This window comes from Cyprinus carpio, chromosome B9, assembly GCF_018340385.1.
Source record: "Cyprinus carpio isolate SPL01 chromosome B9, ASM1834038v1, whole genome shotgun sequence".
NCBI classification, from domain to species: domain Eukaryota; kingdom Metazoa; phylum Chordata; class Actinopteri; order Cypriniformes; family Cyprinidae; genus Cyprinus; species Cyprinus carpio.
Window position 1 is genome coordinate 1811899 of NC_056605.1, and position 27031 is coordinate 1838929.

The 27031-nt window shown below is 36.2% G+C and overlaps 1 protein-coding gene and 1 long non-coding RNA gene across 2 annotated transcripts in view; one reads left to right on the forward strand and one right to left on the reverse strand.

The window, feature by feature from the left end:
• Positions 1–9482: 9482 nt before the first annotated feature.
• Positions 9483–10090, reverse strand: LOC122138375. Its single transcript, XR_006155510.1, has 2 exons — positions 9950–10090; positions 9483–9715 (listed from the first exon to the last, which is right to left on the reverse strand). It is a non-coding gene; the product is annotated as an uncharacterized LOC122138375 (long non-coding RNA).
• Positions 10091–18967: 8877 nt separating this feature from the next.
• The window catches only part of LOC109077091 (activin receptor type-1-like), a 30118-nt gene continuing 22054 nt past the window's right edge, over positions 18968–27031 (forward strand). The window contains exon 1 of the mRNA XM_042730594.1: positions 18968–19148. The gene's annotated coding sequence lies outside the window, so the exon portion shown is untranslated. The remainder of the gene's footprint in view (positions 19149–27031) is intronic.

Sequence of the window (27031 nt, forward strand, 5' to 3'; positions counted from 1 at the left end):
TCCTTTTTAGAAGTGGTAAAAGTAACAGGTGTGAACACATGCTGGGTGTATTTCTTTCCTTGGCCATGCTAAAGGGGCCAGGATGACCTACCATCTACATGAGCTACGAGTATTAAGTGACATGACATACAGCCAAGTACGGTGACCCATACTCAGAATTCATGCCCTGCATTTAACCCATCCAAAGTGCACACACAGCAGTGAACACACACACACACACACCGTGAACACACACCCGGAGCAGTGGGCAGCCATTTTTATGCTGCGGTGCCCGGTGTACAGTTGGGGGTTTGGTGCCTTGCTGAAGGGCATCTCAGTTGTGGTATTGCCGGCCTGAGACTTGAATCCACAACCTTAGGGTTAGGAGTCAAACTCTCTAACCAATAGGCCACAACTTCCCCTAGTAACGAAGAGAACTGTAACATTTAGATGTGAATAACAGATATTAAGAATCCTGTTCTATCCTGTGTTTCTATTCTCCAAGATTAATGACTGCATAGTATATGTGTAACCAACAATAATGATAAGATACTAGCTAAAAGCTAGAAAACCTTGAGATGCAGATAAGAGCTCTTTGTGTATGTGTGTGTGTGTCAGCATCTATTATCTGTGTTAAATGAGAAGACCGTTTTCTGCTGCCATCCGGACCTGAGCTGAGGTGTCTTCTCTGTCAGTGTTGATGCCTGCCATAATCATTTGGAGATATGCTTCAAATATTTACATCCATATGTGGAAACTGTCTAAGTTTATCTAGGTTGGAACCAATCAGAATTTTGCTGACCTACGCACAGACGCAATTAGTATCTTCTGTCAGGTTATAATTGTTGGTGATTTTGAGTTGTACGCAGAGCGGCCTACAAACTCTATTGAGAGTGTTACAGCTGACTTCTGCTTATGCAACTGCAAACTATTTTCTTCTGTAAATTTTTCTTTAATTGATTGCATCTCTGACTCCTGGTCTATATTCAACACCTGGCCCTTGGGTTTTTAAGTACATTCCCCTTACACCATCACTAATGATCAGTCACCAAATGTAAAGTGAATCTACTTTATTCCACTTACTTCAACACTACTTCCCAGTGTTACTTTTACTCTCTATAGATTGGGACAGTATGAAAACTGAGCAGTGTTCATTTAACACTGAGGATTTTGCACCAATAAATATGTAACCTGCATCATGTGTTTTTTTTTCTTTATCAAATAATTTATTACAATTAATTGGATAGTTAACCTTTATTAGTAATAATTAGTCATCATTAATATGAACAAAAACTAAGAAATGTGATGTGTAACACATATTTAAGTTCTGCTGGTCCACCAGCACACCAGCATCCCAGGCTGGAAACCAGTAACCAGCATCCCATGCTAGGAACTAGTAAACAAGCAACAAGCATCCCATACTGGTCCCAGGATTCAAAACATACCTTATGCTGGTGACCAGCAATGCTGGATTTTTAACCGGCTTATAGCCATGATCTGGTCCATACAATGCATTTAATGGTGCTGGTGCTTTTCTTTTTCTTTTCTTGCAGTCTTGTCTGATGTGTCCAGGCTGGTTACATTCCCAGCACACTCCTAATAAACTCGGTGAACTCTCTGCTGGCCATTGTTCTGTCTTTACCCACTTCATCATCCTTGTTGTGGTTTTGCCCAGTTTGTTTTGTTTGGTTGTTCTGGCCTTAGATTACAATCTGTGTCAGTGGCTGCAGCATGTTTCCAGGAGCAGTCATCATGTTCTGGAAGACAGCCCAAGACAGCCCATTCTCTTCCTAAGCTCAGGTGACTAGAAAAGATTCTCATATATCTCTCATTTTATTATCAACAGCATTTCAGATGTTTCTCCTAAAATTCCTTAGGAGAAATAGAAGTAGACACAAATGAGACATGAGAAATATTTGAGAAAAATCAGTCAGAACTGTGAATGTGGTGGAAGAAACATAGAATATCTCTTTATTGTCTTGCTGTGGCTTTATTGTCTCTACCAGGACTCCATTATAGGAATATTTTTTTGCTCAGTGGTTGCTCTTTCTAACCTCAGGATACTTAGTTATGATTTGCATGTATTTCTCATTTTAGTCATAAGAACATGAGAAAGTTCTGAAAGAAAGGAATCCAAAATGACAATGGGAGAAAAATGTGTGAGAAACATGGGCGATCTGTTTACTGTCTTGCTGTAATCTCTTGCAAGACTCCATTATAAAAATGTTTTATTGCTCAGAGGTTGCTTTTTATTTGATTACAATGGGTTTTTTCACCTTTAATGGTCAGGACAGAAGGGGTAGAGACAGGAAACAATCGGACAGGTGAGAACTGAACAGGAGCAGAAAAAGTACCTTTATCTTGGATTTGAACCCATGCTGTCTGAGGTGCAGTTCTGCCTTCATGTCGATGTGCTGCTCACAAGGCTATGGCTCTGACAGAGTTTAAGCGATGCTCAGGATACTAAGGGGTAATTCTCTTATATGTCTCATTGAGATAGCTTTGTCTTAAGAAGTCTTCAGTTTTATTTTAGGAGAAACGTTAAACTTTTATTAATATTGTAAATACTAAAACTATCATTTAAATAGCATTAAACATTTCAGAATATCAAGGGTTACTAGTTTAAATGTTTAAATTTATCTTCAATGTCCAGCATTGTATATACACCACATTTTCCAAACACACTAGATAGGACTTGCAAGTGCAAGATGTTTAGTATAAGAGCAATCCTTTTTTTATTTATTTATTTTTTAACAAATGTAACACTAGTGTACCAGTGTTTGTTTGTTTGTTTTGTTGTTTTGTTTAGCATTACAATTTTGTCTTGTACAGCCCATTTTTACATGTTTGTAAATATAGGTTATGCTTTACTCTGTTAAATCATTTTGCAATAAAACACTGTCTAGTCAAGTCACCTTTATGTATATAGCACTTTTAACAATACAGATTGTGTCAAAGTAGCTTTACAGTATCAAATAGGAAAACAATAATCCAAAAGGACTATAGCAAAAACATAATTTTCAGTTAAAGGCAGTCTAATAAAAAAGAGATCTCTTTAACATTTAAGATATTTCTCCTAGACAGAAATGAGTTTACTTTAAGATTGAATGGAGACTTTTGCTTGAGTCTCCTGCTTCTCAAACTTGTCTCCTAAAATTCTAACACTCTCACAATGGTCTCCTTTAAAGCTTTAGAAGAGATCTCAACAATTTAAACAGTTTATACAATTTCTCAACAGTTAATACAGACTGAGTCATAAGCCATTTATGTGCCTTTCAGCAAAGAAAGCTCCAGGTTTACATTTTCTGTTAATCAGTTTTGATTAAGGCATCCGGTACATTACTCTTTCCAACAACAAATTATGTGCCTAAATACATAAACATTGTCCTATAAAAAGTAACATTATCCTTATTTCTGCATAATTCCTCTCTCAGTATAGCCTTTAACTTTGGATTTATGATTCCCCCCCTTTATTTAGTGCCTTTCAAGTACTTGACTGGTGCACACTTTGTAAAGTTGTTGAGATCTCTTCTAAAGACAAATATGAGACCTCCAGATTATTAAGATAAAAAGAAAAATCTAAGCACAGTTTGTGATGTTGTTGAGACCTCTAATCTAAACTTTTGAGGAGACAAATGTGAGAGATACAGAGTCTCTAGCTAAGGAGAAATATCTGAGCACAGTGTGTTCAGCAAATGCACTCTGTGTGTCGAACTCAGCGTAACCTTTTTTATGTATATACTTCTTTTGTCATCGCTCTCTCAACCTTAACTCACATACGAGAACTAGAGGCTTACTTAGAACACCACATATCTCTCTCTCTTAAGAGCAATCATACTATAGGGACATGGTCCCAGGGCAATTTGTTACAGTAATGCAATTTCCAAACACTCTGTATAAACATCCCCTACAGTGCCCAAACACAACTGCTAATGTGAAAATAGTATAATAGGAATAGTATAATAGGAAAATGAATTAAGAAATACTGCTGGTACATCTTTTATTTTCAGGTTGTAGTCTATTGGTCATGTCATCTGTGTGTATTGGAGTCTTTTGTTGTGATTGCATCATAGAGCTAACAACAGGTGAGTAAGCTGCCATCAACTACTCTATATTAGCCGAATTAACCACTGGATGCTGCTCTCCACTAATCCACAGACCGGGTTGTATAGGAACAGACTAACAATATATAGGAAATTTGCCTAACAAACATTATGAATGTTGTTTATTTTAAGTTCTGTTATTGTACAGTAGTTTTTCTGCCATAAAGTACAATAACACTAACATGATGTTGTGATTCTGTTACAGGAGATTTCTCCAAGCAAAAACATGCTGACTATGAGGGGCAGAATCATCACATGGCCAGCTGTCAATTTTATTGAAATTAGGTAACCCAAAATACATTTGATTTTACATTATATTTACATTCATGTGTGACAGGTTTAGTTTTCCCTTATGGTAAGACACACACCACGTCTGGCGTTGTTGCTTAGCATTATTGAGCCATCAACCTGCGTGGCTCCTTGATTGAAGCGTTTTAAAAGACGTTGGTTTAAGCATTGAGTGTGATTCCTCTGTTCATACTCCGTGGTCAGTAATAGTTCCTTTTGTCTACCCCTTCTGCTGTCTTCGGGTGAGTGGTTTGCCTCTTATTTGCATTTTTTCGTAAAGCGTAAGTCACAGAATAAGGATGTGTATGAATTGGTCGTGAGATAGCGTTGGTTTGCTATTAAGAGAGTGTTTGGAGTGAGTGATGAGCACAGTCCATATAAAGTCCGCTGTAGCTTACGAACTTCATCTAGGATGTAAGAAGTTTATGGTGGGTTTTAAGGGAAGCCTATTATTGACATTTAAATCTTTCTCTTATATTTGTTCTATATTTGTATTTTAGGTACGGGCCGAGAGCGTTAGCTGTCATTTCATATACCTGTGTTTACGGCTGCTTCTTGTATTCATCTCATTAGCGGCTGTTTTATTTATTGTTTATACTGTTGTGCTTGATATTGCCAGATTCTACTGTTTCTCTGCCCTGTGCGTACGGCTGACTGCGTGGTCATTGCGGTCGAACTGTTGCTCCAGTATTCGTAAGACTATTTTGTCCATTCAATCTATATGATATAACGCAGTTTGGGCCTTTTATATATATATATATATATATATATGTGTGTGTCTCTGGTGCCAGTCTTTTGCATCAGCAGGGTTATATTTTGTCTCACTGAGACAGTTTGACTTTTAAAAGAAATTAACTGTGGTGCGTTTTATGTCGGTAAATATCCACAGGTGAATGTTGCTGTAGTACTGAAACTTAACAGAAGGGGAACGTGTATTTTTCCTGGGTAACAACCTAGGTGGCGTAGTCGACTTTATATATATATATATATATATATATATATATATATATATATATATATATATATATATATATATATATATATATATATATATATATATATACACCAGCTACTGTGAACATTGCCGCCTCTCTACCGGATGAGCTTAATAACTTTTATGCTCGTTTCGAGGCTCACAACACCGCCCACACAGAGAGCGCTCCCGCAGCTGCTGCAGAAGATGTGAATATGTGAATATGTTGCATCCACTTAAGTTACAATGGATTATATTTCTCAAAGTTACAATGTGTTATAAGTCTCATATCTGTCACATGTCTGTTGTTTTCAGTTAGCCTGTTCCCCTGTGACCTAGTTTCTGTCTTTTGTTTATTGTGTCATTTGGTTTAGGTGTGTGTCATCAATTATCGTCATTAGCTTCCTTTTATTAGTTGTGCTCTGTTCTCAGTTTAGTGTCCATTCTCATCTATGTGATGTTGGTTTACTTGCCTGTCTCCTGGATTTTCTAATTAAAATACCTTTTTGTTGATCTCCTTCGTATTCGTGTGTTTGTACCTCACCAACGCGTAACAGAAGAATGGACCTACTACAGTTGTGCTTTTTTTTTTTTTGCTGCGTTTTGTTTCCTTTTTTCCTCATTCTTCTGTCACCATGGACAATCCTAATGGTCTAAAGCATGCCTCTCCGGGAGCGGTCCTCGGGACAACTTCGCCACATGTGTGGAGTGGGTGCTGGAGAATAATGGACCATACTTCTCCATCTGCCCTGTTGGTGAGGACATCTCCAGCCCCACTCCCAAACCAGAGACCAGCAAGCCGTCATCCTGCTGCATGGAGCTATTGCCCACTGCAGATGGAGAGCTCGAGCCTGCCACGACACAGGAGCCAGCGCATAAAACCGCAACTGAGCCTATCGTTGCCCTGGAGACCGAACCTCTCGAATTGTCTGACCAAGTGCGTGAGCCGACTACATTGCCCGTTCCCGAGGGAGTTTTGGTGGAGATCGAGGGCTTGGAGGGAAGCCCCATCCACACTACTGCCACTGAGGGTGAGATGTAGCTGGTCTCTAGGAATTATTATGAGGGACTAATGGACATCTTTGATGTGGACTAATAGACTGGTTTGGGGAGGTGTTACCCAGTGCTCCCAAGTCTCCTGTGTCTCTGCTGGTTCCGTCCAGCTCCTGTCCTCCTTTGTTCTCTCCCAGCCTCCCTCTCCCGCCTCCTCTTAAACCAGCCAGTTCCTCAGCCCAATTGCCGCTAGTGCTTGTCAGACCCTCAGCTCACCCAGCTCACCCTCAGTCAGCGCTAGCTGAGTGCTCTGATCCGCCGCCTTGGGACTTCCAGTCTCCAGGTCCACCTAGGCATGAGGATCCCCTTTCTCCGCCTCCAGCCTCTGAGCCTTGGACTCCACCTCGGTCCTTAGACCCATCGGCTCTGCCTTTGCTCCTAGCTCCCTCGTCTCCACTGTGGCCCGTCATCCCACTGGCTCCACCGGGCTCCCTAGTCCCTCCGTCTCCGCCATGGTCAGTCTTCGACCATCCGCCTCTTTGGGACTCCACTCCTCTGGCTTCATCTCGTCACTTCGTCCCTCCGGCTCTGTCAGGCTCCTCCTTCCCTTTGGCTCTGCCTTCATCCTCAGTTGCTCCGGCTCCGCCGCAGTGTTCCAGATCCCGTCTCCGCCTCAGTTGCCTGAGCCTTCAGCTCCGCCTTGGCCTACTAGATCCTCAGTGTCGCCCTGGTTCTCTGTATGCTCGGCTCCATCCTGGGCTCCTCTTCCATTGTCTCCGTCAGCTGGCTTTCCCTTGGCTCCTCCCACCCTCCTCTCCCCCATGGACTTATTTTTTTGGACTTTTAGTTTCTGCCCCTGTCCTGCTCTACCCCCTCCTCCTGAGCCATCACCCTCCCTCCTCAATTGGAATATGTTACGCACCTATCAGGGAGGGGGCGAACTGTCACGTGTCATCAATTATCGTCATTAGCTTCCCTTTATTAGTTGTGTTGTGTTCTGTTCTCAGTTTAGTTTCCATTCTTGTCTATGTGATTTTGGTTTACTTGCCTGTCTCCTGGACTTTCTAATTAAAATACCTTTTTGTTGATCTCCTTAATCCTCGTGCATTTGTACCTCACCAACGTGTAACAATATCTTGCCTTCTTTCTTTCATCTTTCTTACTTTACTTAATGCAACAAAGACCACTTAGAAGTATAATAATAATAATAATAATATTCTAAAACAGCCATAAGATCAGATATCAGATCAGATGAATGTGTAATATGACACATTTGCTTTGAACTATTTTTATTGTAATTTCAGTTTGATTATTTTGATGGTACCCTTTAGACAGCTTTTAAGTAACTCTGCATTATGTCAACTAGCAGTCATTGTATTAGTATTAGTAGCATGTCTGCTAAATATATGCTAACACTTTATTTTAATGGTTCCCCAATAAACAAACTTATTATAACTAACTTTGCAAGTACTTAAACATTCTACCTACCTTAACCTAAGCCTACTAATACTCTAATGAGAATAAGTTGACATTTAGTTGCAAAGTTGCTTGTAGTCAACAGACTAAGGGGACCATCAAAATAAAATATAACCTAACATATAAACATTGAATTTTGTCAGCTGAAATTAACTAGCTCACATAAAAATTAATATTAGCCTTACAGGGAACATTCAAATAACACTCCACACCTAACCACTTACAAGATGTAGTGCGGATCTTGTACTGTGCAGATCTTAAATAAACAATGTCAAGATATATAGTCCATTATATATGTAAGAAGTAGATTTAATATGTTTGTTGTGTGTTATAAATAATCACAATCTTAAAAGTTATAACCAGAAATGCGTAAGCATTATAATGTATTTTAATTGTGATTATTTATAAGATGATATAACATTATACTTTTTCTTTTTTTTTCTTTTTTATAATGCATTATGCATTCATTATAATGCCTTAGGAATACCCTTATAATGTATTATAAATATGGGCTTCACAGAAAGTGTTACTGTTTATTTATTTATTTATTTTTAAACGTTATCTATTCCCTGGGAATCAACCCCATTATTTCAGCAATATAACACTAAGTTCTCAATGGCAAATGCAGAAACATTAATTTGTGCGTGCTTGACCTCAAGGTTAGATTATTGTAATGCTTTATTGGGTGGTTACTCTGCATGCTTAATAAACAGACTCCAGCTGGTCCAAAATGCAGCAGCTAGAGATCTTACTAGAACCAGGAAGTTTGACCATATTAGACCGGTTCTGTCAACACTGCACTGGCTCCCTATTAGACATTGTGGTAACACTTTATTATAAGTTTCATTATTAAATCCTTAACAAACATTATGTAATGTTTAACGGATCATTAGTTAATATATACTCACATTATTGTGAAATAATGTGCTTGTTAATGTTTACTAATAAATGTATTAAACTACCTAATAATTAACATTTCATGTAAATTAAAATGCTTAAAAATATAATTAAATTTCTATTCTATTATCATGCACATCTTGAAAATCTACAAATGATTTTAACAGATGTTATACAATGATTAAATGTTTTTGTTAATGGACAACACTTGCTGCTATAGAGATCACTAAGACATGTGACCAACTGGGCGGCAACGTCATCAGAATGCAAAGAATTATGGGTATGTTTGGCCCGTTTACATGGGCTGGCATAGCAGGCTAGTGTTCTGGCATGAAAATAATGAAAAATTAGCGTGATATATAATCGTACAAAATGCAGCGGACTAAAGAAAACATTGTCGGACCATACCGCCTAAAACTAAATCCTAATGCAAAGACGAGATATGACGAGAAAATAAAGGGAATCAAAGGACTGGATCCTTACGAGCAGAGCGACTGGTCAAGGGACGTCAAACTGTTGCCCAACTTCCAGCACCCATATATTTACAACTACATGATACTAAGTGTTAGTGCATACACACACAAAGTTTTCTATGGACTTTTTATAATGTAAATGTATTCATCTAAATGTATTTACATGTTAAATATGTAAAGAAACTGACATTAAGTTGGATTGTTACTACTATTTAAGTTATGTAATTGTGTTTGCAACCAAAGAACACTGATTTTGCACAATTCTTCCTTAATACAGATAAAGGAGGCAGAATTTCATTCAGTCTTTGTGTATTTTATTTACAGACATGGCTAAAAATCATTACATGTGAGAAGAGACATTACAAAATCTTTTGGAAAACAATAAACATTCACATATTAGATGTGAGCATGGTATATAATTCTCCAAAAAGGCTTGAACCGGTCTGCGTTCGTGGCTTTGACCTCAGTATGGCCGTGGTACAGAGAAGGGGTCCAGTCAGGATCAAACTCCAACATTTCATAGGCAGGTTTGCCTGCAAACACAGTCACCAAATAAATTGCTATGTAGCCTAGATGTACAACATTTTTAAAACTGATTAACGTTACGCTTTAGTACGTTGCTAACTTAAGCTCATCTTCTAGCCATTTCATGCTACTTAACAGTTAACATTGGCCTAACGTCAAATCTAATGGTCTGGTTAAGTCAAACAAAACACGCTGGTTATTGGCCCACAACATAACATTTACAGAGAGTAATTGTAACTTACCTTTGTGAAAATGCTTTGAACACACCATCGTGTGTGGTGGAGTGTTATCGAAGGTAATCTTGGGCTCCTTACTGCTGGTATCCATGCCATTCGTCAGCTTTTTGTCACCTCTGAAACATGGCGTGTACTATTATTTTTCCACGCTGGAAAACGATAAAAGGATATTCCGTTCTTAAGCTTTACGCCACTTCTATCGTGAGAACGACTATTTCAGTTTATAAAACAGCGTTCTTCCCTCCATGCATAGAAGTCTGGCGCGTTATGTTTGTGCCGCGGTTTCCCAAAATGCTTTGCGTTCACCACTGGGAATACTACACAAAGACAACACAATATCAATCAACTCTGAGGTGGGATGCAGGTAAGGTTAGGCTCAGGTTTGGTGTATGGGTTGGTTTAAGGGTTGGGTAAGTGGTCAACAGTGTACAGGGGTAAATTTAACATATGATTCAAGGAATATTCTGTTTAATGATTCAGAATAGTATACTAATATAAGTGTTCAGGCAATAAAAAACATGTTTTGCACCCAAATTACAATGTGTGTAATGTCTCTACCAAGCATTTACCTAAACTTAACCCTTTACACAAACATTGTTACAGTAGCTAAAAGTCCAGTGAAAATAAAGATACAAAATTTTTTTTTTTAAATGTTTAAAAACATTTACAAATGATGAATAGTCTCCACTTTAGATTGGGTACTGCAAAAACATGAACAAATGATTAATAATTGATCTGTAAAGATGTGAAAATAGGGTAAATTCTGGTCATTTGGGAAATTTTTTTGCCATCGAAATGACTGCTTATGAAGGTACGGATGATTATTAAATGTTATAATCATTTACAATTGATGAATAGTTTCCACTTTAGATTGGGTATTGCAAAAACATTAACAAATAATTAATAAATGATTTAAAATGTGCAATAGTAGAAGTCTACGCAACAAACAAAGACCAAATATATGACCTTTACAGACTGTGATTATGAGTTAATGAATATATTATCGATCGATAGATAGATAGATATAACTGAAGTTTAATAGCATTCGTAAGCATTCAACAGTACATTAACAAATAAACTTGTAATCATTGTTTAATTTTTGTTAAAATCTTTTGTAAATTTTTAAAATGCATTGCAAGTTTAATGATATTTGTAAACATTATATAATGCTTAACGGATCATTAGTTAATGTTTGTTAATGATTTACTAATGAAGCTTTTAATCATTGTAAACCATCTGTCAATATCATTTTAAGATTAAAAAAAAAAAGCATGATCATATGAATTGAAAGTTTAATGACATGTAAGCATTTTAAATGACATTTTTTTTTTCATCTCTTTATTTAATTTTCTTGAAACAACACATATACAATGTCACAGAGTAGCTACTATACAAGAAAAATGCAACATCAAAGTCTTACACTCTTAGCTGTATACTATACATGACTTTCAATCCAAGAAATTTAAAGCTTTATATTAGAACACCCCTCCCCCCATCCACAAGAAAAATGGTTAATTTATCTTTTAATATAAATCTCAATTCTTCCAGATGTAACATATTTCCTAGTTCCCTTGCCCACATCTCAAACGTAGGAACAGAATCTGCTTTCCACATCTGTAGATCAGATCGTTTTTTTTGCAAGCAACATGCAGAGCAAAATGGCCTGTATTTGATATTTACTACAAAAGGCATTCTCTGCACCTAAAAGTCCAATACAGGGCTCAGGTTCCAAGTCAACAGAATATACTTCATAAAGAAATTTAAATATACATTTCCAAAATGGCTGAATCTTACTACATGACCATAAAGAATAAAACAGGGTACCTTCTAATGTTTTACATTTATAACATAGTGGAGAAATGGTGGGATAAAAGTTATGAAGTTTTGATTTAGAATAACAAATCCTGTGAATAATCTTGAACTGAATCAGATTATGTCTAGTATTTACAGAACATGTATGTATATTTCTTAAACACTCATCCCACATGTCAACATGAATATTAAAATTATGTTTTATTTTGTGAGTGTTATTGTCCACCTTTTCTGCCAATAATTTATAAAAGTTTGACACGGTACCACTCGCACCATGGTGTACACTAGCAATACTCTCTAAAGTTGGATTTAAATTCAGAGTTTCAAAGTCTGAAATATGCTTCCTAACGAAGTCTCTGACTTGCAAATAACGAAAAAAAAAATGAGCGGGAACAAGATCGTAGAATTGTTTTCGTTTTTCAAAAGAACTAAATGTACTTTCCCTATAAAGATCTTGTATTGTTACTATACCCATATGTTTCCATTGAAAAAAGGTCTTATTGTGTAATCCCGGAGGAACAAATTACATTAATTGATAATCTGTTAATCATTTGGTAATGTTAAATAAGTTCATTAGTTTAACATTAACAAGCACATTATCTCATATTTCTAGATTTGTGGGTAACACTTTATAATAACGTTCTGTTGTAAGTCATTTATAAATTATTAGTTGATGAACTAATCATTTACAAAACATGACTATACTTTCATAAATGATTAATACGTAATAAGTTAACATTTTAGTAATGTTTTAATAATTCAGTTATAAGTCACTTATAAGTTATTAGTTTATGATGAATGAATCATTTACAAAACATGACTATGTTCATAAATGATTGAGTGGTATGCTAACGATTTACAAATGTATTGTAAGGCATCTTAAAAAAAGTTCAAATCATGAAATAAATCAAACTGATCATTAGTAGATGGTTTATAAGTTATTAGTTGATACATTATTTATCACTTATAAATCATTGAAGTATTTATGTCAAAATTGTTTTGTATAATTATCTCAATAAACAATTTTTAATCATGAACAAATGATGAACAAACCATTAGTAAATTATCAGTATATGATTTATTGATGAATTTGTTAGCTGGTCCGTGTTCAAAAGCACAAACATGCAGGTATGCTAAAGCACTATTTTTAAGAAGAGTAATTCATTTGTTTTGAAGTGGATAAACATTTATAAATGCCTTAGTCAGGTGATTCCAGTGGCTCGTGTTAAATCCTTTAACAGACTTGTGTTCTGTGTGGAGTGTGTGGATCTAGTGATGAAGTGGACCCCTTCCACTGAAGCTCACATCAGGTGCACAGCGTTAAAGACCCCATGTGTGTCAGAGAAGACAGCTGTCTATACCCTCACCAGTCAGCACTTAGTACACACTACAAAGTGTTCAACACCTGTTATAGATGATGTGCAAACACATGAATAAATCATTTACAAAGCTTTCTGCATCCCCTAAAGTGTAAACTATTTATCACTTGTAAATGTGTTACATATCACTTGTAGACCTTTCTTACCTGTTACAAATTATTTGTATATGTACACAAGTAATGTATAACACTTTCTGCATCCCCTAATCTAAAATGAAAACTATTCATCACTTGTAAATGTGTTACATATAATTAGCATATCTTTATAAATTATGTACAAACTGCAGTTGGTAAATTTACCATGTATTCGCCATATGCAAAGGTTCTGGTATACCTTTCAGTTACAGGATATACAAATCTATACAAATCCCTTATATGATATTTAAATTATATATATATTTTTATGCAAATATATTTTACTATTATATAGATATCTTTGAGCCTCTAACTCACTCCTTATATACAACTTTTTAGCCACTTCACAAAAATAAAAACGCAATATAGATATTTGACAGTGACTATTATCTTAGTTAATATACTATTGTATAAAAAAGATCATTTTCAGCTCGCTACTCCACCCTATAATCTTAAACATAACCATTTTGACAATAAACAAAGTGTAACAGGCAGATAAATGTATGTTAGTCACAATAATTTATTTAAAACATTACAAAAAGCAGTATAAAGAACAGATAAAACGACGCGTGTGCTACATTACCAGTGTTCTGACAGCAAAACAATTTTGTGTGAGTTACAGAATGAAATTAAAGTGATTAATCGCTGCAAACATTCTCCTGATCTGCATTTCCATCCTTCAAAGCGTCGCGCTGCATCTCACTCAACACACAATTTGGCATGTCGCAAACAATCTATGGTGGTCGCAAATAACAAGTGACAGCCAATAAGGAGCGAGGTTTGACGTCACTACCGCAAACCAGTGTCGTTGTGTAGAAGCGCCAATTTTTAAAGTTTTAACGGATAACACGGCAGCTATGTACTGTTATTAATGTATAAAGATTATATTACGAAAAACAGATCTTTTTCTCACATGGTGGTATCGTACGACTTCTGAAGACTTGGAATAAAATGCACAAAATAATGGACTACGTTTATGGTGCGTTTTCATGTTATGGTGAGCAGCTGTCCCATGGGAAACAAAATAAAAAATAAACAAGTAAGTGCTGATTAAATGGTGGCAGAGTGTTCATTTATTTATTTAAATAAAAATAAGTTCAAGCTTGGGTAAAGTGATGGAATGAGATATATCATGTAACAGAAAGATCTGCAAATTATATGTAACATATTTACAAGTGATGAATAGTTTTCACTTTAGATTAGGGGATGCAGAAAGTGTTATACATGACGTGTACATATACAAAAAATTTGTAACAGGTAAGAAAGGTCTACAAATGATATGTAACACATTTACAAGTGATGAATAGTTTACACTTTAGATTGGGGATGCAGAAAGCTTTGTAAATGATTTATTCATGCGTTTACACATCATCTATAACAGGTGTTGAACACTTTGTAACAAATGAATTACTCTTCTCAAAAATAGTGCTTTAGCATACCTGCATGTTTGTGCTTTTGAACACGGACCAGCTAACAACTTCATCAATAAAAATCATATACTGATCATTTACTAATGGTTTATTCATCATTTGTTCATGATTAACAATTGTTTTTTGAGATAATTATACAAAACAATTTTGAACATATAGTCATGTTTTATAAATGATTCGTTCATCATTAACTAATAACTTATAAGTGACTTATAACTGAATTAATAAAACATTATTAAAATGTTAACTCATTACTTATTAGTCATTTATGAATGTATAGTCATGTTTTGTAAATGATTAGTTCATCATTAACTAATAATTTATAAATGACTTACAACAGAACGTTATTATAAAGTGTTACCCTTGTGGTGCATAAAACTTTTGGACCACACAATCAGAAGTAGGGCTGTGAAAAATTAATCTAATACAGTTTCAACTTCGGTTTTGATCGAGATAAAAACAATAACTGTGCCACATTTCACCCCCTTTCCAGCAGCAAGTCCAATTTCACATGCAAATCAGTAAAATTATATAACGCGACTTTTCCAAAATGAGACGTGTTTGATTTATTAGAGTTGATTACATTAATTCATGTTTTTAAAAGTGCGAAAGAGAGCTTGTGTTTTTCCTCAAGAGGCTTTCTGTGCTTGTCCTCAGAGATGGAACAGAACACGGACATGTAAAGTCATCTTTTGACTCATGGTGGGCACCAAAAAGGTCAAATACATACAAAAATGTGTCAAAATGTGGAGCTTAGTGATTATTCACTTAACCCTAGTCAGTTATGTAATGAAATGAGCGTAAACAGGGTTAAGGTTAGAAGGGAAACAGCAAAAACTACTGCATGTGCACATCAATATAGCGTAATTTTTCTCACACTGTACAACAATAATTACTGTTTTTGCATTATTGTAAGGGGTATATAAGGGGTTGGATTAAGTGTAGACATTAATAAAACACAATCTAGGAGGCAGAAATGCACATGCTTCTTGATATTCTCCAAAATTTTAAATATTTAAACTTTTTTAAAAGAAGTTGTTATTTTAGTTTTCTTTGCGCACAAAAAGTATTCAACTGATGTCAAATGGACTATTTTACTGATGTCCTTACTTCATTTCTTGGCCTCGTGGTAGTACCCTTGCTGTCTATGGGAGGATCGAAGAGCTCTCAGAATGCATAAAAAATAACAAAAGAAAAAGACAAAATCACTTACTGCTCTTGACTGGATGACTTTAGCTTTAAAAACAAAAAAAATAGTTTAATTCTTAAAGTGAAGACTATGCTGTTTTGTTTTACATTAGATTTTTCAACTTCTGTAGTATAACTGAATACTTTACACTCTTAAAAATAAAGGTGCTTCAAGAGGTTCTTCACAGCGATGCCATAGAAGAACCATATTTGGTTACACAAAGAACCATTTAGTCAAAGGTTCTTTAAAGAACCATCTCTTTCTTACCTATTTATAATCTGAAGAACCTTCTTTCGCCACAAAGAACCTTTTGGATGAAAAGGTTCTTCTATGGCATTGTGAAGCACCTTTATTTTTAAGAGTGTAGACTTGGAATAAAAAAAGGCAAAGTTTCTTTCATTTGTATTTTTTTTATTCTATTGTATTTGTCCTTTGCTTTTTTTTTTATTACTGACAGTTTAATTATTTTCAATAATTTGAAGACTTTTTTTTTTACTACTAAGTAAAGGAAGGAATGGAAAAATTTTACGTATGGCCAAATATGGTGTCCCATACTCTGAATTTGTTCTCTGCATTTCACCTATCCAAGTGTACACACACAGCAGTGAGTAGTAAACACACACACACACACACACACCGTGAACATAGCAGCCTTACAGAAAATATATATTTGATATATATCACTATCTTTAAATAAATCATTCATATAAAGTTTTGGTTATATTGCCAAATATTGACCAAAATAATTTTTGTCATAATTGAGCAGCCCTAGTAAATGATGTTCAATAGGGGGCCAGTGCAGACAGAACTGGGCTAATATGGTCATGCTTCCTGGTTCTAGTAAGAACTCTAGCTGCTGCATTTTCGACCAGCTGGAGTTTTTTTATTATTGTGAGCATGCAGAGCAACCACCCAATAAAGCATTACAGTAATCTAACCTTAAGGTCATTATTAATCATATGAATTAACGTTTCTGAATTTGACATTGAATTTATTTCAGTAATTCAACTCAAATTGTGAAACTCAACAAATTAGAATACTTCAGAAGACCAATTAATAATAATAATAATAAAAAAACATTTTAGTGAATTGTTGGCCTTCTGGAAAGTATGTTCATTTACTGTACATGTACTCAATACTTGGTAGGGGCTCCTTTTGCTTTAATTACTGCCTCTATGCGGCATGACATGGAGGTGATCAGTTTGTGGCACTGCTGAGGTGCTATGGAAGCCCAGGTTTCTTTGACAGTGGCCTTCAGCTCATCTGCATTTTTTGGTCTCTTGTTTCTCATTTTCCCTTTTGACAATACCCCATAGATTCTCTATGGGGTTCAGGTCTGGTGAGTTTGCTGGCCAGTCAAGCACACTAATACCATGGTCATTTAACCAGCTTTTGGTGCTTTTGGCAGTGTGGGCAGGTGGCAAATCCTGCTGGAAAATGAAATCAGCATCTTCAAAAGGCTGGCCAGCAAAAGGAAGCATGAAGTGCTCCAAAATGTCTTGGTAAACGGGTGCAGTGACTTTGGTTTTCAAAAAACACAATGGACCAACACCAGCAGATGCCATTGCACCCCAAATCATCACAGACTGTGGAAACTTAACATTGGACTTCAAGCAACTTGGGCTATGAGCTTCTCCACCCTTGCTCCAGACTCTAGGACCTTGGTTTCCAAAATACAAATACAAAACTTGCTCTCATCTGAAAAGAGGACTTTGGACCACTGGGCAACAGTCCAGTTCTTCTTCTTCTTAGCCCAGGTAAGATGCCTCTGACGTTGTTTGTGGTTCAGGAGTGGTTTAACAAGAGGAATACGACAAATGTAGCCAAATTCCTTGACATGTCTATGTGTGGTGGCTCTTGATGCCTTGACCCCACCCTCAGTCCATTCCTTGTGAAGTTCACTCAAATTCTTGAATCAGTTTTGCTTGACAATCCTCATAAGGCTGCGGTTCTCTCGGTTGGTTGTGCATCTTTTTCTTCCACATTTATCCTTCCACTCAACTTTCTGTAAACATGCTTGGATACAGCACTCTGTGAACAGCCAGCTTCTTTGGCAATGAATGCTTGTGGCTTACCCTCCTTGTGAAGGGTGTCAATGATTGTCTTCTGGACAACTGTCAGACTAAGAGACCATTTTGAAGGCTCAGGAAACGTTTGTAGGTGTTTTGAGTTGATTAGCTGACTGGCATGTCACTATTTTCTAAACTGAACAAAATTATAAATGCAACACATTTGTTTTTGCCCCCATTTTTCATGAGCTGAACTCAAAGATCTAAGACTTTTTCTATGTACGCAAAAGGCCTATTTCTCTCACATATTGTTCACAAATCTGTGTAAATGTGTGTTAGTGAGCACTTTTCCTATGCTGAGATAATCCATCCACCTCACAGGTGTGGCATATCAAGATGCTGATTAGACAGCATGATTATTGCACAGGCGTGCCTAAGGCTGGCCACAATAAAAGGCCACTCTAAAATGGAGAAGTGCTCACTAACACAAATTTAGACAGATTTGTGAACAATAGGGGGAAAAACAAAAGTGTTGCATTTATAATTTTTGTCATTGTAATTTGTTGCGATAGTGGATTGGTGGGTTTTTGTTAAATGTGAGCCAAAATCATCACAATTAAAAGAACTGAAGACTTAAACTACTTCAGTCTGTGTGCACTGAATTTAATACACGAGTTTCACAATTTGAGTTAAATTACTGAAATAAATGAACTTTTCCATGACATTCTAATTTATTGAGATGCACCTGTATATATATACATTTTATAATAGTGCTATATAAGTCTGTAATATTTTATCAATTATTTACTACGGAAAATGTTTTGTTCAGATTAAGTTGCTAACCTACATACCCTGAAAGTTATCTCCGTTTTTTAAACCGAAAGTGTAGGTTATCCGTTAACCTATCTGTAAAGTTACCCGGGTATGTCACATAACTTGCTTTCTCGAATACCCTCCTGGTTTTGACACATAGCTCACAGTTGTGAAAACGTGCGCGTAGGAAATTATGCACTAATGGGAGTCAGTGTGTGTGAGTGCGTGGGGTGGGGGCGCTCCTCCTACTGCAGGCATGTCCCACGCCGACCGCTAGTAAAACACATGAAAACAGGAAGGATCCAGCACGATCCTTTTCAGTCGTAAACATTGCATGAAGTTGAGGAAGTTTATGGATGTAGACGGAGAATGATCGCTGTCCGTTTCACGACAGCATTGACATATCCTTCAGCTCTTCTGTTCTCAACGCTTTGTGAAGGTAAGATATAGGCTTTTGCGTTGCCTTTATTGAAGAATCTCGTCTCTTCTTCGCTTTACATTAAACTTTTTTATCTAGATAAATCAACTCTCTCGGTGTTCGTACTACTAGAAATGATAAACTTACTTTGTAATGAGTTTATTTGAACACATCCTCTTTCTTTGAAGAGTATACTAATGTAGTAGTGCAATTAAACATCCAAAGTGTTGTGTAACATGAATCAAAGCCATCAGATACAAGATCCGAAATACGTCTGTTCAAGTTTGCTCTAGATTATTGCCCAATGATAAAGCATTGGACGAAGGATTGTCGAGGGTAGTAGGGTGACTCGATGTTGCAAAATTGCGGCCAGTTGACACTTTGTTAGTATGCCTTTGTGATGCAGAAGAGAGTTAAGGGTTTGTCTCTCACCTCGGCTGGAGCCATCAACTCCACACTGAGCTTTCAGCATAACAAAGACCAGACAGACTCATTGAAACACTCAGACAGATCACACCATGCCATATACTTTTTGAAACAACATTACTTTGTATAAGAACTTACAGGTAGGTATAATATAGTCTTATATTGTGTCATGTACAGTGATTGCAACAAATATGGGATGGCAGCCACAGGGGAAGAATCACTTAAAGGTGATTCTGCCCCCTTCCCCCTACTTTTTTCATCACACTGCCACCATTCTTTTCCAGTGTTCTCTGTGGTTGGTTTCTTAGGTGTGTAAATGCATTTCCTGGCAAAAAAAAAAAGTCACAGTCTGGATTTAAATAAGCCAATACATAAGATTTTAAGATTAAACTTTATTTCAGTGATTTATATGTTTCATTCGTGTATGTTTAGCAACAGTTCCTTTAACACTAACTAATGCAGCGCATATATATTTATTTCTCAGACAACCATTTTCCTGGATGACAATACCAAGATTCACCAGGCTCAGTTTGTGAAAGATTGGTCACAACAGAGTCCTGACCTTAACCATGTTGAAAGTCTGGGATATAGTGGAGTAGGCTTTTGACTCTCCCTGTCACAAAAGTTGCACATAATAATATTTTGTTGGGCTGCCTTTATCTTTGATTTTATTGTACCTTCATTGCGGCATCGTTTCGACAATGTTATGCCACATCACAGCATTTATTTCCATCAAGAGTTGCATTAATTTTTGGCTGAGATCTTGTATTGACAATGACTTGAACAACTCTGTAAAGTCGACTCCAGCACATCCTCAAGACTTTCAATAGAGTTTAGCTCAGGATTCTGTGGTGGCCAATTCATACATGAACATGATTCCTCATGCTCACTGAACTACTATTTCACAAATTAACCTTGGTGAATCTTGGTATTGTCACCCTGGAATATGTACAGGGGTACGTCTTCGAACATGGTTGTTAAAGGAAAGAGAAGGGTTTCAGTTTATTTTGATGGTCCCTTTAACACGTTATCTCACGAGTACGTTGACTTGTTGGTGCAACGTTTCTTATTGTCAACAAAATGTTCAAAAAGGACCATCAAAGCACTGCACCAGTTAGTAAATCACTGCAATAATGGTCCAATCATAAACCGATAAAACGACTTGTATATGGGGCGCCAACAACCAAAATGTGCTCTTTTACTTTAGTAACCCTTATTTTACTGTCTCTCTGATAGATTATTTACCATTCCACAACTTGTGTTTGGGATATGTGCTAAATTCTGTAAATAATTGGTCAGCCTCATCAATTACAAACCCTGATGATGCATATGCATCGATCTTGAAACATGATTTTTAAATCATGAATCGCCGATTTCGGACAGTAATCGATTTAAAATCCTAAGAATCGAATGAATCGCGACTTCTATAGCGATTCAATGCTTTCAGAATACATACACATTAAATTACTACAAGCCGAATTAATGGAGACCTTGAACAGTGTTCGTGCCTCGCATCTCTCGCATCACAGCCATTTACCGCCTGTGACTATCACAGGAATGCACTCGCACTCCGTTCGTCTCACAGACACATTTTTTGAGCAGCTGATGTGTGATCTCTCCTTAGGCCAGTAATACTAAAGTGAAGTAGTTTTACTTTTCTGTAGTTTTTCATTGGCTCTTGGCATCTTACCGATGACGTTACCTGAGCAGTCGAAGGCTGCGTATTTATTGCATGGATGGAGCAGAAATGTAAGTGTCTAAAGCATATGCACAGTTCCATTGAATGATAAATGTGTTTTAACAATCTTGTTGAACCGAATGATGAAGGAAATTGTTAAAAAACAACAACATTAACATCTTTAAATAAGAGCGTGAGGTTTATCTGATAATCAGATGTATGAAAGTAGCATTCATTGCTTTAGCAAACAGACATCGGATGCGTTTTCATTAAGAATCATCATTCACAGATGGAGAGGAAAAGTTAAATACTACAGCATTTTATTTAATGAAAATGAGATAAAGAAGTTTTCGCACTGAAAGAGAAGTGATCTCGCACTCATAGAACTTAAGACGTCCCAGATATCTGCAGCTAAACTGATTAAAAAAAAAAAAAAAAAAAAAAAAAAAAAAGACAAAAAACACAATAAATAAATAAAATTTAAGAATGATGCAGTGCTAATTGGCATATTATTTATTACACTACAGAAACTATAAAGTATATTTTCTACCTAATTATGTGCAGAAAATTGAAATAATTGTTTGTAGAATATAAAAAAATCATAAAATTGCCATTAGAAAAAAAATAGATTACAAATGATTGATTATTCTCCAGCAGTGTATTTGATTTCTTATAGCAAATTCAAAGTGAGAGATAAGAAAATAATTCCTTGTAAAATAAATAATATATACATCCATAAATTTATTCTATTTGACATTTCTGTCACTTCTGAAATTATGGCTACGCCCCTGGTGTGACAAAATGTTAGCCTATGCATAATAATTTTATAGCTCTTTTTTTTTTTTAAATCATGGCTTACAATTTTTTTTTTTTTTTACGTATGCCATGTCATGCCATAGCATCATTAAACTAGCATCTAACAATAGACAAAAGTGTTTTTTCTCTCTCTCTCCTTAACCTATGGTTCTCTAACCATAAAGGCTGCTGTGTGATTTGCCCCCAACTAAGCATTTAAATAATATAGGGGAATCATTTAAATAATCCTGTGAATGCACTTAAAGAATGCAGAATCGAATTGTTATAATCGAATCGAATCAAATTTAATTGTGAATCGAATCAAATCGTTCGAAATGTGCAAAAAACGTTCTTGAATCGAATCGAAAACCTATGAATGTGAATCGAATCTAATCACTGTCTACCCATAGATTCACAGTCCTACAACCTTATGTTGTTCTGGTTGCCTTATTTTTTCTCAAATCACAAAAGAAGAAATTACAAAAAATAAAAAGAAAAATAATAATAATAAAAAAGTTTGCCATATCATATTTTTTGTCTTGTCCATTGCAGTTTTGAGAGTGAATCATTCTTAAGACTTTGCGGCCATTGGTCTTCTTAGCAGCATTCAAAAACAAGGCTTTTATTCAGATACTGAATGTTTTATATTTTGCCTGTCAAGCATGCAAAGACTGCTCCCTTTCTTAATCACTGAAAAGCTGTCACTCACTTCAGTTTATCACAGTCTCACAAACCTTTGTTACAATCACTGAATCTCTTCTTTGCATTGTGTCTACACTTTGTTACGGTAAGAGAATTTGCGAACACACAGAACTTAGCACTTAACACTCCCATAGATTTGTGTGGTGAATGGATAACTTTAACATCTCTGAGTAGGCACTGAGTTCAAGAAGCCAACAGATTGTCTGTGATTGGCTACATCGCTTAATAATACAAAAACACGCTGTAAACAAACATTTGAAAGTTTCCAGAGCACAATCACAAATTCACACTGGAGCATTTACCAAATATGTTTCGCCAATATCACATTGGGACCTAAGATCATATAGTTCATGAAATGTTGGTTATTTTGGGTTCAATGATGTGATTTATTTATTTATTCTTTATTATTAATTAACTTTTTTTGAAAATATGTTAAAATGCAATTCAGACGTACTTAAATACCTCTTTTGTGATGAAATGGATGATGTATCTTTAACAGCGAATTCAGGTGATCAGAGCTGATCTGCACATCTGTAACCATCATGCAAGTACTGCAACTGTGGCGCAAAGTCCATGTTTTGAACTTCAGATACTTTTGAAAATCCAGTGTTTAGTTGATCCTAAGAAGTCTTCATTGTCGCAGTTGTAAACACAACAGCTTTCTTCTTCAATGAGGGGGTTTGGGGTCACAATGGCTTTGTTTCCGGGCAGATCATTAAAAAAATGTAACCCACATCCCCTGGAAATCCTGTAGAATTTTACCATCAGATGGCATCTTCAGAACTCCCGAAGTGTTTGCCATTTTGTTTTTCTCATGCATCAGGTGTTCAGACAACAGCCCTGTCTAGTACTAATGCTATTAATACATATAATGTAATCAGTATACAGAAGTTCAATTCAGTGAAAATAGTGGTGTCAATGAGTGGATTTATGTGTCTGAAACAGAAAGAAAATATTACTCTGTTTATTTTCCAATAGTAATATATGCTGCAGTTAGTTCAGGTCCTTTAATCAGACTGGGTAAGAGGCCTTCCAGAAGTGCTTTTATATCACCAGTATCAGCACTGGGGTTGTTCCCTGTTTGTATTACTCCTCTTGTCTCTGCATGTTTTAGACAGGCATCATTTCTCCTAGTGTCCTCAAAGTGTCAGACAGTGTTTTGTCGACAGGTTATCCACACAAACGAGCTACAGTGTTTGAGAAAAGTTCAGGTTTTCACTGGGGTTATACAAGCAGAATGTAGGCGCGCATTATGCACATTTGGTAACTTGTGACGTGTGACTGTGAACTTCACAGAAATGGGATTTGAATTTTAAACAACTCAATCAATTTAGAGTTGACTCCTTCTTTTGAGGGACAATAACTTTAAAGGGCTTTTTACACTTGAAATATTTGAACCTGGGTCATTTTAATCCTTTGTTAAACAGAATCCTGGGTTATTTTGCTTCATGTTTCACACTGCTTATGCTTTGCCCAGTTTTAACAATTGTTCCTGTATATTTATAAGCTGATGCTTCACACTGCACATTCTTAAACCCTGGGTTAACATTCCTATGTGTATATTCGTTATGTCAGTCTCATTGATTGGACAAATGCAGCGTGAGACATGTTTACATAAAGCGCTAACATATCACATTCTCATATAATATTTTGCCAACAGTACTATCGATTTTTTTCAGAATGGAATTTTTGGTGGACTATAAAGATAAGAATAGAGCAGTTTCTTCTTCATTTCATGTGTTTTATGCCATCATTTCACACTACTGTTTATACAACAAGCAGTGTTTCCATGACTGTCCAAAGCTCACGAATACGAGGCACATGATTGGTAAAATTCTAACACCACATTGTTTCACACTACACAATTTGGCACCGCATTGCAGGGTTAACACTGCTCTTGATCAAGGTTTCATAACCCCAGGTAAAAACCCCACTTCTAAAAGTGTGAAACGTAGCCTGTATGAGTCAGTGAGTTTTTAGACCATTCAAAAACATTAGAGCAAATATTCAGGAACAAAACTATGTTTTAAACCAGGGGTCGGCAACCTAAGGCATGCGTGCCAATAGTGACACACAGAGGGATAATCGCTGGCACACGAGAAATAGGGAAAACTGCATACTGACATACATTTTGAGGTAATAACTTCTCACAGTTACACAGCCTGTTAGGAGCTATAAATACTATTAAAGTGTGAGAATTAACACACAGCTGCACAAACTAGGCACTTCAGATCAAAGCCTCAGCACTCGTCAATGTCAAAATGACTGAGATGGCCAATCAAATAAAAAAAAAAGGCGGTGTTCACAGAAACCGAGCGTGGAGCATCAGTTTAACGTTAAAGTGAACGAGGTAAGATGAAGCTGCAAATCATTTAATATTAGTCAACTTTTAACAATAAGTTTTATGATAGAAATGTTTAATGAACGACAGCTATATCCAGTAATGCAAATTACTCATTTTTTTTTCTTTCTCAAATATGCGTGTACTGCGATTGGCCAGCTATCCAGCGTGTTGTGATTGGCCGAATGCCTCAAGCGTGTGAAGGAAATGTTACACCTCTTAACATATTGTGATGCCTTGTCCGACCGGAGTTACGAGACATAAACATAAAACCCATTATAAATGTGATATAAACATGATTTCTAGTCGTGTCTTCTTTTGGAAGGCAAAAACAAAGTAGTTTCACTTTCTCAACGAAACAGCGTCACACACTTTTTATAAAGAATATCTCTTTGGATTTGAGACTTTAGTCTTTGCAACTTTACATATCTTCTTTATTCACCAAGAGGTTGTAACACTCCAAAAAGATAGGAAAATTTGAAATCGCATCAATTGACCCCTTTAAAAAACAGTGATTTTGCCCCCCCCTTGTTGGTGAGAAAAATAATGTAGCAAATCAGTATCGATTAATAAAAGCCGCGTAGCAGCGCTGACAAGTTTATGAGCTTCTGAATGCTATTTTTTTGCACAGTGCAATCTCAGATCTCTGTGTTGGAGTAATGTGTGTGTGTGTATGTGCGTGCATAAATTAAAGCAGCGCATATTAATGGTGAATAAACTGAATGGTTTTAATGCATTGGCCTTTTCACACACACATACAGTGATGTTCAGTACGGTCACACTGTATATCTGTTAATTAAGAAACTTTTGAAAAGCTTAAAAAACAATGGACCACTTCCACAAGACTGTGATGACGCGTTTTATCAGCATCTAAATCCTCGAATGATTTTCATATTTGTATTTTTTTTCTTTTAAAATGGCACGTCGTGCTGAAAAGGTTGCTGATTCCTGTTTTAAACAATCTTTTGTACTTGAACTGAAGCCTGTCTTGTGAAAACCCTTTACTGTTAAAAAATTCTTCAAAAAGGAATTTCTTTTATCAGCGGACACAGAGGCCAAACTTATTTATTTTCACAAATGTATGATTTGACCTATAATGAAAGCACTAACAGGTAATTGCACACTTTCTCTTTCTTTGTCTTGATACTTTACTCAATAATATGCTGATATTGGCCGCATCTGTTTTACTTGAATGGCAGAGTTTAGTCCATGAAAGTAAGTAGTGTCTTTACAGAAAGACAAACCTGATATTGGAAAAAAAAGAACAATACGGAGTCTTTTAAGTCTATGATGTCAGCTTTGCTATAAGGAGGATTCCAGAAGAGAGGATTGTTAAACAGAAACTTTGAGAGTTCAGACAAAAAAAGAAAAAGAAAAACCAAACCAGCTTGAGACATCAGGGCAGATGAACAGGAGCAAACTGTGGAGATGCAGTGTGAGAACTGACCAGACCAACAGGTATAAAGTCCAACAAAAAAGGCAGGAGTGAAGTTGAGTTAAGTTGAGTTCACAGTTCAGATGTAGGTTAACAGCCTCTGGAGTAGTGGACAGGCACTGCTGACAGATGCTGTGTAATAATGCAGAGTGTTTGTACACTCATAGAAAATGTATTCAAAATTTAAAGATGTGGCATAATGCATCTTGCCCAGTGTGCAACCCTTTCTAAGCTTTGTTCTGCTAATGTTTTTTTTTGGGAAAGAGCTCTGATAGTGATGACATGCAATGTGATAGGACATTTATGAATCATAACCTGCCAAATTGACTGGTTAATTGATATGCGTTGCCCGCCATGGTGTATTTTACACCCTCATCTGGTTGGTTGGCGGGTGTTAATTTTAAACCTTGAATAAGTACTAATTGGACAGCAAAATGGTTTATAACAGTTACGGTGTCCACATCCAGATTTTTACTCTACATTTCCTGCCTCAGCTCAGAAACTTTGCAGCTGGTATTTCACAGTCG